Here is a 9,093-nt window from a genome sequence, read left to right as displayed (position 1 = left end):
TGCTAATAAAAATATTCTTGTCACAGCAACTGAAACAACAATTACTGTTGTTGAGGTAATTTATATTTTTCTGTTTCCTGAACGCAAAATAAAGTGTCACAGTAGTGAGCCTAGAAATCTAGCGCACCCTAGCGGCAGCAAATTTAATTTGCCCGCAAGTGTGGTCTAGCAACTCTCAATTCCTATCTGAGCTGTTTTCCTCAGAATCTGGACGGCCCAATCACATCGTGTAGGTAGGCTATAGAGTCGGCGGGCGGGGCCATAATGACGACGGCCGAGTTGCGTTTGCGTGCTTCTAGTAACACAGTCTTTAGTAAACACAGAAACTGGCAAACGGCGGCGGTCTTTCGAATCAGCTCTGCCCGCGCCTCCGGAAGACTTGGAGTTAAGCTTTCCTCTGAGAAAAGAACAAAGAGCGGCACTGAAATCATTCTTAAAAAGGGAAGATGTGTTCGGAGTTTAGCCGAACGGATACGGCGAATGTTTAATCAGTCAGCGAGCTCCCCTTCACCGTCGTTGCTCTGGTTGGTTGTAGCGCTATCCTATCGCGTGCAGAGGGAGTTTGAAAGACAACCATTTATCCCGCCCCTAGGATTGAGCCCTGTCTATGGTGAGTTTCCAGACCAAACATCTTGATGTGGGTCTGGCTTGTCAGGCTATGTCACCACACTATCCTTCCTATAATTATTTTAGTGACTTTACATCTATTTACAAATGACAGAAATTTAGTTATTTTGATCAGTTTATTTCAGTTGTAAGCACATGCATGTACATACATTTTAACAGAATGTAGTGAAATGTTATATAATTCCTAAAGGGATAGTTCACCCAAAATTGAAATAAATTGTCATTTACCCACACGCAGGTCGTTCCAAACTTGCAAGTGTCTGTATTCTGGGGGGGGGGGGGGGGGGGGGGAGGAGATACTATGTAGAGTATAGTCAATGGCTACTGTTAACTGTCTGGTTACCAACCAAGCCTGCAGTCTCCCTCTCATTTACTGAAGCTTTCGCGCCTCGATCGCCCCCCGGTGACCGGTCCCAGTATAGCCGCCCCTCTGTGTTTTCTAATGGACGCGAGGCAAACTAAATAATAAAATTACACTTCAAAATTTTGTCCCAAAGTTAGTTTATGTCACTGAAGGCAGTTATCATCACGATTATTTCATTTCAGGTGTTCGTTTTAAAAATAAGTTTAGTTTGAGTTAGTTATTTGATGCTATAAAAACGGGGGGTGTGACGTCATGATTGCACACTAAAAAACGTTGGGTTATTTTTTGTACCCAACCGTTGGGTTACACATATTGGGTCAATATGTTGGGTTATTTTGCAAATGTTGGGTTATTTTAACATCTTTAAAGTAATAACCCGGCCGTTGGGTTAAATACGGTTTCCCCAGTGACGGTTCAAATTTTAACCGTCCAGTTACTGCCAACAGAAGACGCTGCTGCGGCCTGATTATGAAATGAAAGGTAAGACATGCCATTTTTTATGAATACAACTCTTATAACATTATGTATTGTGTACTGAAACATTGAATATAGTCGAAAACTGAATTTTATTAAAAAAAATCCCTTTAATGCTCTCTGGAAAAATGAGATAGATTGGAAATAAACCATAGCTATCCCAGTTAGCTCGCTAGCAGTAATAAAGTAAAAACATTATTCTAGTGTACCTATTTAGAAACTTAATACGGTGATACAGAAAGTAAGTAACTAATGCCTAGTCTGAAATCACTATCTAAAGCCGCGCGGAGCATTATCAGCTCGGCCCGTGCAGCGCGAGCTCAGACCCGGTCACACGACACCACAGCAGCACTGTGAGATCCAGGGAGAAGCGTTTGAATTCGCCGAATATCCAACAGTATAACTTACTACTCTAAATATCTGTTGTGAGATGAATGAGTGCAGATATTCACAACAGCATTGACGCAGAAAACTGAAATATTGTGCTAACAATTTTAACGTTAGTTCACAACAGTTAGAATGTTTTCCAACCCACAAATTACCTAGTTTTACCGTAGTAAGTTAACACAAACTGCAACTATGATAATTTGGCAGAAATGTGGTAGGCCTATATTCATAATGAATGTTGTCATATGAATATATATTATGCATGTTACTATTAAACGTATTACAGGAGTAGCTAAATCATACAACCATAGTACGTTTTCTTATGAAGCTATGGCAGTTTTTGCCTTTATTTTAAATATGTTGTACTAAATGTGTTATATACCTGTGTTTTAGACCAATGGATTCATTTGTGAAGCAAAGACTAGAACAGTTGAACCTCTGCCATTTAATTAAAGGTGAGTATGATATTGAAACAAGTTGTACACAATTATTTTTTAAAGACTAGTTTACTTTTCTGGTTATTTTTTTCCCCCTGCTTCATTCTAATGCAGAGGAAGGATTGGATCTCAGTGGTTCTCGACTCCTGGTCCTGGAGTATCACCAATAGTACACAAGTTCGATGTCTTCCTTATCTGACGCACATTTCCGGGTTTGGAGTCTCTACTAACAAGTTGGTAAGTTGAATAACATTAGATAGGCCAATGTGCAGTGCAGGGGCTACTACAGAACCAGGTTATTTGGGAAACAACCAGTTTATTATTATTTTTTCAGCTGTCTTTTCTCATTTTCATACAGTATGTTTTAATTTCAATAAGTTGTTTTGGTTGTGTCTAAGTGCAAATGAAATCAGGTCCACACATTTGGTATAGGTGAAAACTGTTTTTTTCTCTTTTTCTGTAAACTTGTCTTTCAAAGATGATCATGGAGAAATTACCTTTAAAACCCTTCCTGCCATCCTGCTATCATCGCCATACCTCACAAATGGACAACATGGTGTGTCCAACATATGCTGAAATGAAGAGAAGCTTAATTACATTCACCCATCAGCCTGTAAGTAAAAGCAACAATCAAATTAGCTTTGATAAAGTGCACTGCTCATATGCATCCATTTATTATTTGCTTTAGTGATTTTGCTTGTTAATAGATTATCCAATAGTTTACCCAAAAAATATCCCATTATGTACTCACCCTCAAGTCATCCTAGGTGTATATGACATTCTTCTTTCAGACGAACACAATCAGTTATTAATAAATGTCCTGACTAATCCAAGCATTATAATGGTCAAAATTTGAAGCCCAAAAAAAGTGCATCGATCCATTGTGAAAGTAATCCATAAGGCTCCATGAGGTTAATAAGGGCCTTCTGAGGTGAATCGATGGGTTTTTGTAGAAAAATATCCATATTTAAAACTTTATAGACTAAAATAACAAATTTTCGACAGACAGCCTTCCTTATTCAACTTACAAAGAAACGGTAACGCCTCTCGCAAATCAAAACGGTTACGCTACGTCCAACTTAATCGTCTCGACATTTACGTTTTTTTACGCTACGTCCAACGTTATTCTCACAGCAGTTACGCTTTTTTCAGAAGTTGAATACTTAATGCGGTCCATTGGAAGCTAGATATTTTACTTTATAATGTGTTAAATATGGATATTTTTCTTACACAATCCCATCAATTCACTTCAATGGGTTCTTATTAATCTCCGGAGCCGTGTGAAGCACTTTTATAATGGATGGATGCCTTTTTGGGCTTCAAATTATGGGCTTCCATTATAAAGCTTTGAAGAGCCAGGATATTTATTAATATAACTCAGATTGTATTTGTCTGAAAGAAGAATGTCATACACACCTAGGCTGGCTTGAGGGTGAGTAAATCATGGAATCATTTTCATTTTTGGGTAAACTATCTCATGAATTACCCTCGTGTCGTTGTAAGACTTTCGTTGTTCTTTGAAACACAAATGTTAAAGAAATCTGCAAGGTTTCTGTCCCTCCATTGACGACCTACGCAACTACCACTTTAAGACCCAGGACAGACAGCATTAAAGTAATCCATGGGATTCAAGTGGTCTAACCTCAGTTTTATGAAGCGACACGAGTGCTTTTTGCAACAACAACACAAAAAAAAACATAACACAACAACATTTGCTCTCTTTTCAACACAACACGCATGTGTCTAGGGGCTCTCGTGAACGTGTTGAGATTAATGTTTTGTAAATAAAGTGGTAAATTATGGTTAAGGGATACAATATACGCTTGTCACTTTATAAAACTGAGGTTGAATTACTGGAGTCACATGGATTACTTTAATGTCTTTACTGCCTTTCTTGGCCTTTCTGTGTTCCGAAGATGAACCAAAGTCTTACGGTTTGAAACAGCATGAGGATTAGTATGTTGATTGGTGAAAAATGAACAGCAGATGTAATGACTAATTAGTGACAATTTCTTTAATTCAGTACAACACTGCTTCATTGTACCTTTTACGTAATTTAACACTGCTGATGTTGTCACAGTGCAAGCAAACTGAACTTTTTTAAATTCTTTTAAGGTTGGAACTAACATGGTGCATTAGCTGAACAGTGAGACAAGCCAGGATCCACATGACGATGCTTGGGGACAAAGAGACCTCGCTGATTTTTTTCATTTTCATTGTGGAGACAGTTGAACAGAAGACCTTATTTCAAGCACTGGCTGTATGTTTCAGATTTTTTATTTATTTATGACATGAACTATCCAAAGAACTCTGCCCCATTTGGGAGATTTTGTAGCATGCAAACTTGAATATATATTTTGCTGCCTCATTAAAAACTTTGATTATCATAATTTGTATTTGTTTTGCTACTTAAGATATGTTAACAACACATAAAGGCATACAGTGTACAATGTAGATTTTTTAATAAAGTTGTTTATTTCTGGAAGAATTGAATATTATGAATTTGTGTATTCTGTCCATATTTGTATAGGTTTTTAATTTAATATTTGTTGTGTTCATTTTTAATTTTTGTTTTGTATGCACACCTTTTATGTATGTTTACCTTATGTACATTTTTGTGTATTATGTGTGCTGTGTATTTTGAATTTAATATTTACACATTTATGTATATTTACAATAAATATTTACTCCCCAATATTTAGTTTGACATTTAAAATATATATTTTAAAGCACATGTATTGTTTTATACAAATAAAAAAATCTGTATTTGAAAACAATGGGTATTTTATTTATTAAAATAATGGCTTGAATAAAAATAAAAATTTAACTCAACTGTTGGGTTACTTTTAACCCAACTGTTTTTTAACCCCATGCATTGGGTTAAAATAACCCAACGTTGGGTAGGTGCTATATCAACCCACAGTTGGGTTACGTGTTGGGTTATTTTTAACCCAACATTTTTAAGTGAGTGACAGCTGAGACTGACGTCTTCTCTGAGTGAAGTTGTCACTGAGGCACTAATGGACCTTTTTCAAAATTTTTGGGAGCAGATTAGAGCTTTAGCTTTAATTTCTACATTTCCATAACTGTTTATTTCACACCAACATAATTAATTGTTCTGCATCTGCGAGAGTGTGGGCGGGCTTTTGATATCGCAGCTGTACTTCCTGCTCTACTTCCTGCGCTCTACTGCGCAACTCCGGTCCCGAAATCGCTACTGCGCAGACTCGGTCCCAAGATGTCCGCACCGTGCAAGGCCGCCTAAAAGCTTCAAATCTGCCAAGCGGAAACGGATGATGTCGAGTCGTCCATATTTTTTTACGGTCTATGTTACCAACATTCTTCTAAATATCTTCCTATGTGTTCAACAGAATACAGACACATGCAAGTCAGGAAAAACCCAGGTTGAGTAAATGACTTTTTGGTTTTCATTTTTGGCCAAACTTACCCTTTAATTAACACGTGTCCAAATTTGCTTAAAATATCTTTAGGACAAAGCAAAGACAAACAGGTCACTCAATGCCAGATCCATAAATATTCACACAAATGCTTATTTTTTTTAGACTCTAAACAGTTTCACTATTTTATGGCTTATCAATATGAGTGCAGTGTTTCATTGTAAAAGAGCTTGCAATCTGTAATTAAAAACATTTAAAAACAGTAAATTTATTATCAAAAGAATCACAAAGATGGAAATGACTCCTTTGAACAAGCAAACACATGAATCATATTCCTGTTCGGATCACAAACTCGTTGTAAAGCTACTAGCCTCAAACGCTATATCAGCTTGTTCCTTAGGTTGTTTGCTTCAAAATGAGACTATTTTTGCATGTCTGTGAGAAAGCATGGCCAAATGACACTGTAATATGTCACCGATGTCCAGATCAAAACATGTGATGCAGACAAATACTTGTATTATTGCTAGTTCTGATTGTCGCTGTTAGCCACGATTTTTGATGATGTCTGAGAATCTCAGCTCTTTATAGACATGTGGATCATGCTTCCCCAGATAGCATGGTGATTCAATGTTGAAATTCCATCAGAATCATTATTTTGGTTGAGGTTGAAATTTCAATGCTAAGTAATATTGGATCAATGTTGAAAATTCAATGCTAACACCATACTGGACCAATGTTGAAAATTCACTGCTAAATAATATTGGATCAATGTTGATAATTCCATGCTTTTCAGTGTTGAAAAGACAAACATTGAATCAATGCTGATGTTTGGTCAGCTTAATTCTCCACCGGTGAGGCTTACGGTCAATCTATCTGTCACATTATTCAACATGTTAAGGCAAGTCCAAATCAATTGGCTACATTTGTGTGAATGTGAGCACATTTATTATCCTCAAAGGATACGATGAGTACACCAACGAGTATGTGGATTCACAAAGAATACATAAATGTAAATTTTGTAATTGTAAGCCTTTCTTTAAATTTTTCTGGAAGAGTTAAAATTGTATGCGTGTTTGATTTCTGACTCTTCCAATAAGAAAGCTGTAAAAACTATGAATCTTTTTAAAAGGTATTATTTTCCTGCTTACTGGCATGTAATGTTGTCATTCTGTGTTTCATGTTATTATAATAAAAAATGTAAAAAACAAATAAAAAAAACAAAGAACTTCTACCATACATTTAGTCTATCAGTTTGAAATAAATAAAAATGTAGCCTATTATTATTATTTAAATCATGTAGAATGTACATGCATTTCATTATTTATCTAAAGAATACAGAGTTAATAAAGAATTTAGAATATGTGTCCCTATCGAATATCGAATGCGCCACAATCCAATCCAGTAGGTGGCGTTAATGCACCCTCAAGACATCCACCAATCAACCAAAGCAAAAGCGCAGCTGAACAGACTTCAATCGCGAAAAAGACACAGGACAACGACCATGTTTTTTAGAGGTAAGTGGCCTACAAAAATATAATTATAAAATTCATCTCAATTTTAATTTAGTGTTTTTATTCATCTTTATGTTTTACAACTTGTGTGCTTCTCCTGAGCGAGTTAGAGTGAACTGCAATGTTAATAATAGTCACATGAGCGCCCTCGTAAGTTACACAACCAACGGCCAGGATAATCTTAATACATTGAGTTTCAGTTTGTTTTTCACCAAACCATATCATATTTGTAATCTTTTTTTTTTTTTCTTAAGATTGGCATATACACTATGAATTGTGTCCAAATTCTGACTCGTGCAACTCTTTTTTTTTTTTTTAAACGGTGCCACACATGCATTCATTGACTTGTGAGTCGATCCTATTTGATTCATTTGGATTTTGAGGCCATATAGGATCGACTCACAAGTCAAGAAATGCGCGGCGCGGATCCACAAACGTATCTTGCTCGTTGCACACACAGATTAATCATTTTGAATCATCCTATATTCATCCAGTGTATAAACGAGAGGCGATCGGAAGGTTAGATGAATTTCTGGCTTGTCAGTAATTGTGTTCGCCACTCGTGAGAGTATCTCACAGCTGAAGCAGAACTAGAACTGATTGACCTGTTAGCGCTGTGAGGGGAAATACAATCAGCTCGTAGATCTGCTTCAGCTGTACGATATCATCACGAGAGCAGATCACAATGACATCATTACAGTTTAATCTTTAATGCAGCAAGAAAAAAGAAAAGAGTGAGATCTTTAAGTTCTGTAGGCAGCCATATCAAAATACAGAAATTTAGTAAACTGTTGTGCCTCCAGTTCGTGTTGTAAATGGAAAAAAAAAAATCTCTTCCAAACCATTATGTAGCCTATACAGCTCCTCTTTTATTTTCTTATTTTAGCTGTTTGGTCATTCATTTACTTGTTTCATTTTCACACTTTATTTATTTACTATTAAATACAATAATATTATTAGATAAAACACCGGATATATTCACTTTGCTTTTTCATTCATTGTGTGTCTGCAGGTCCTTTAAAGTCTATTTTAAAATGCATTAATAGTCCTGAATTTAATGTTACCGTTTTAACTGGGATATCAAGATTTTGATAAAATTTCAAGTTTCACTTCATTTTGTAGTAGGCTATATTTGTAATGTATAATTAATCACATATATTTACTAACTTCTTGTTGTTTTAGATGCCGTGAATGCTGATAATAAGAGGCATCAGAGTTTATCTTTGCTGGGACGGTGCAGAACTGGCTCCAATACAACCTGAAAGGCTTCGGGGCATTGCTCATGGTGGAACCCCCTGAGTTTGGAGTATTTCATTCTTTCTTCTACCTTCTTTCTTTCAGTAGTACTGTGTCATTTCTGTATTTATTGGCAAGTTTACATTTGTATTTACTTCCATTTTGCAGATGCACGTTGTCATGTTTTTCCAGGCTCTTCTCATTTGTGTTATAAATTCAGATGTAATTGTTTTAAATCAATGTGAGATTTCCTGTTGTAACTGTGGGGGCATAAATAAAGACATTTGCATCTAAACTGAAGGATGTTGTTTACTTTGAGTGACTTTTTAATGCAAAATCATATCGACTGCAGCCACACATGGTCTCTGATTAAAATGAATAAAATAAAGAGACAAATTAACTGGCATAGAATCCTGCTGTACATAAAGCAAGATTGATCTATTTTTCATTGTTGAATTAACATTATTTCCCGGTGCAAACCTGATGAAAAATCAATGTTATATTTCAATATTGATTCAATGATATTTTGATTGATGCATTAACATTGATTCAACATTGATTCACTTAAATAAGTGGTTTAATTTTAGTTGTTAAACTATTGATTTTAAGCCCATCTTGATCTATTTTGATGAAAAATCAACATTCTCAACATTCTCAAC

At 35.9% G+C, this 9,093-nt stretch overlaps 1 long non-coding RNA gene across 1 annotated transcript; it reads left to right on the top strand.

The window, feature by feature from the left end:
* The first annotated feature begins 1,571 nt into the window (after window positions 1–1,571).
* Window positions 1,572–5,134, top strand: LOC137071801 (uncharacterized). The gene is made up of 4 exons (XR_010904499.1): window positions 1,572–2,307; window positions 2,404–2,526; window positions 2,768–2,902; window positions 4,405–5,134. It is a non-coding gene; the product is annotated as an uncharacterized lncRNA (long non-coding RNA).
* The last annotated feature ends 3,959 nt before the right edge of the window (window positions 5,135–9,093 follow it).

This window comes from Pseudorasbora parva, chromosome 3 (genome assembly GCF_024679245.1).
Source record: "Pseudorasbora parva isolate DD20220531a chromosome 3, ASM2467924v1, whole genome shotgun sequence".
Lineage (NCBI taxonomy): Eukaryota > Metazoa > Chordata > Actinopteri > Cypriniformes > Gobionidae > Pseudorasbora > Pseudorasbora parva.
The sequence above is the reverse complement of the archived record's forward strand: the minus strand, read 5'-3'. Positions and strand labels throughout refer to the sequence as shown.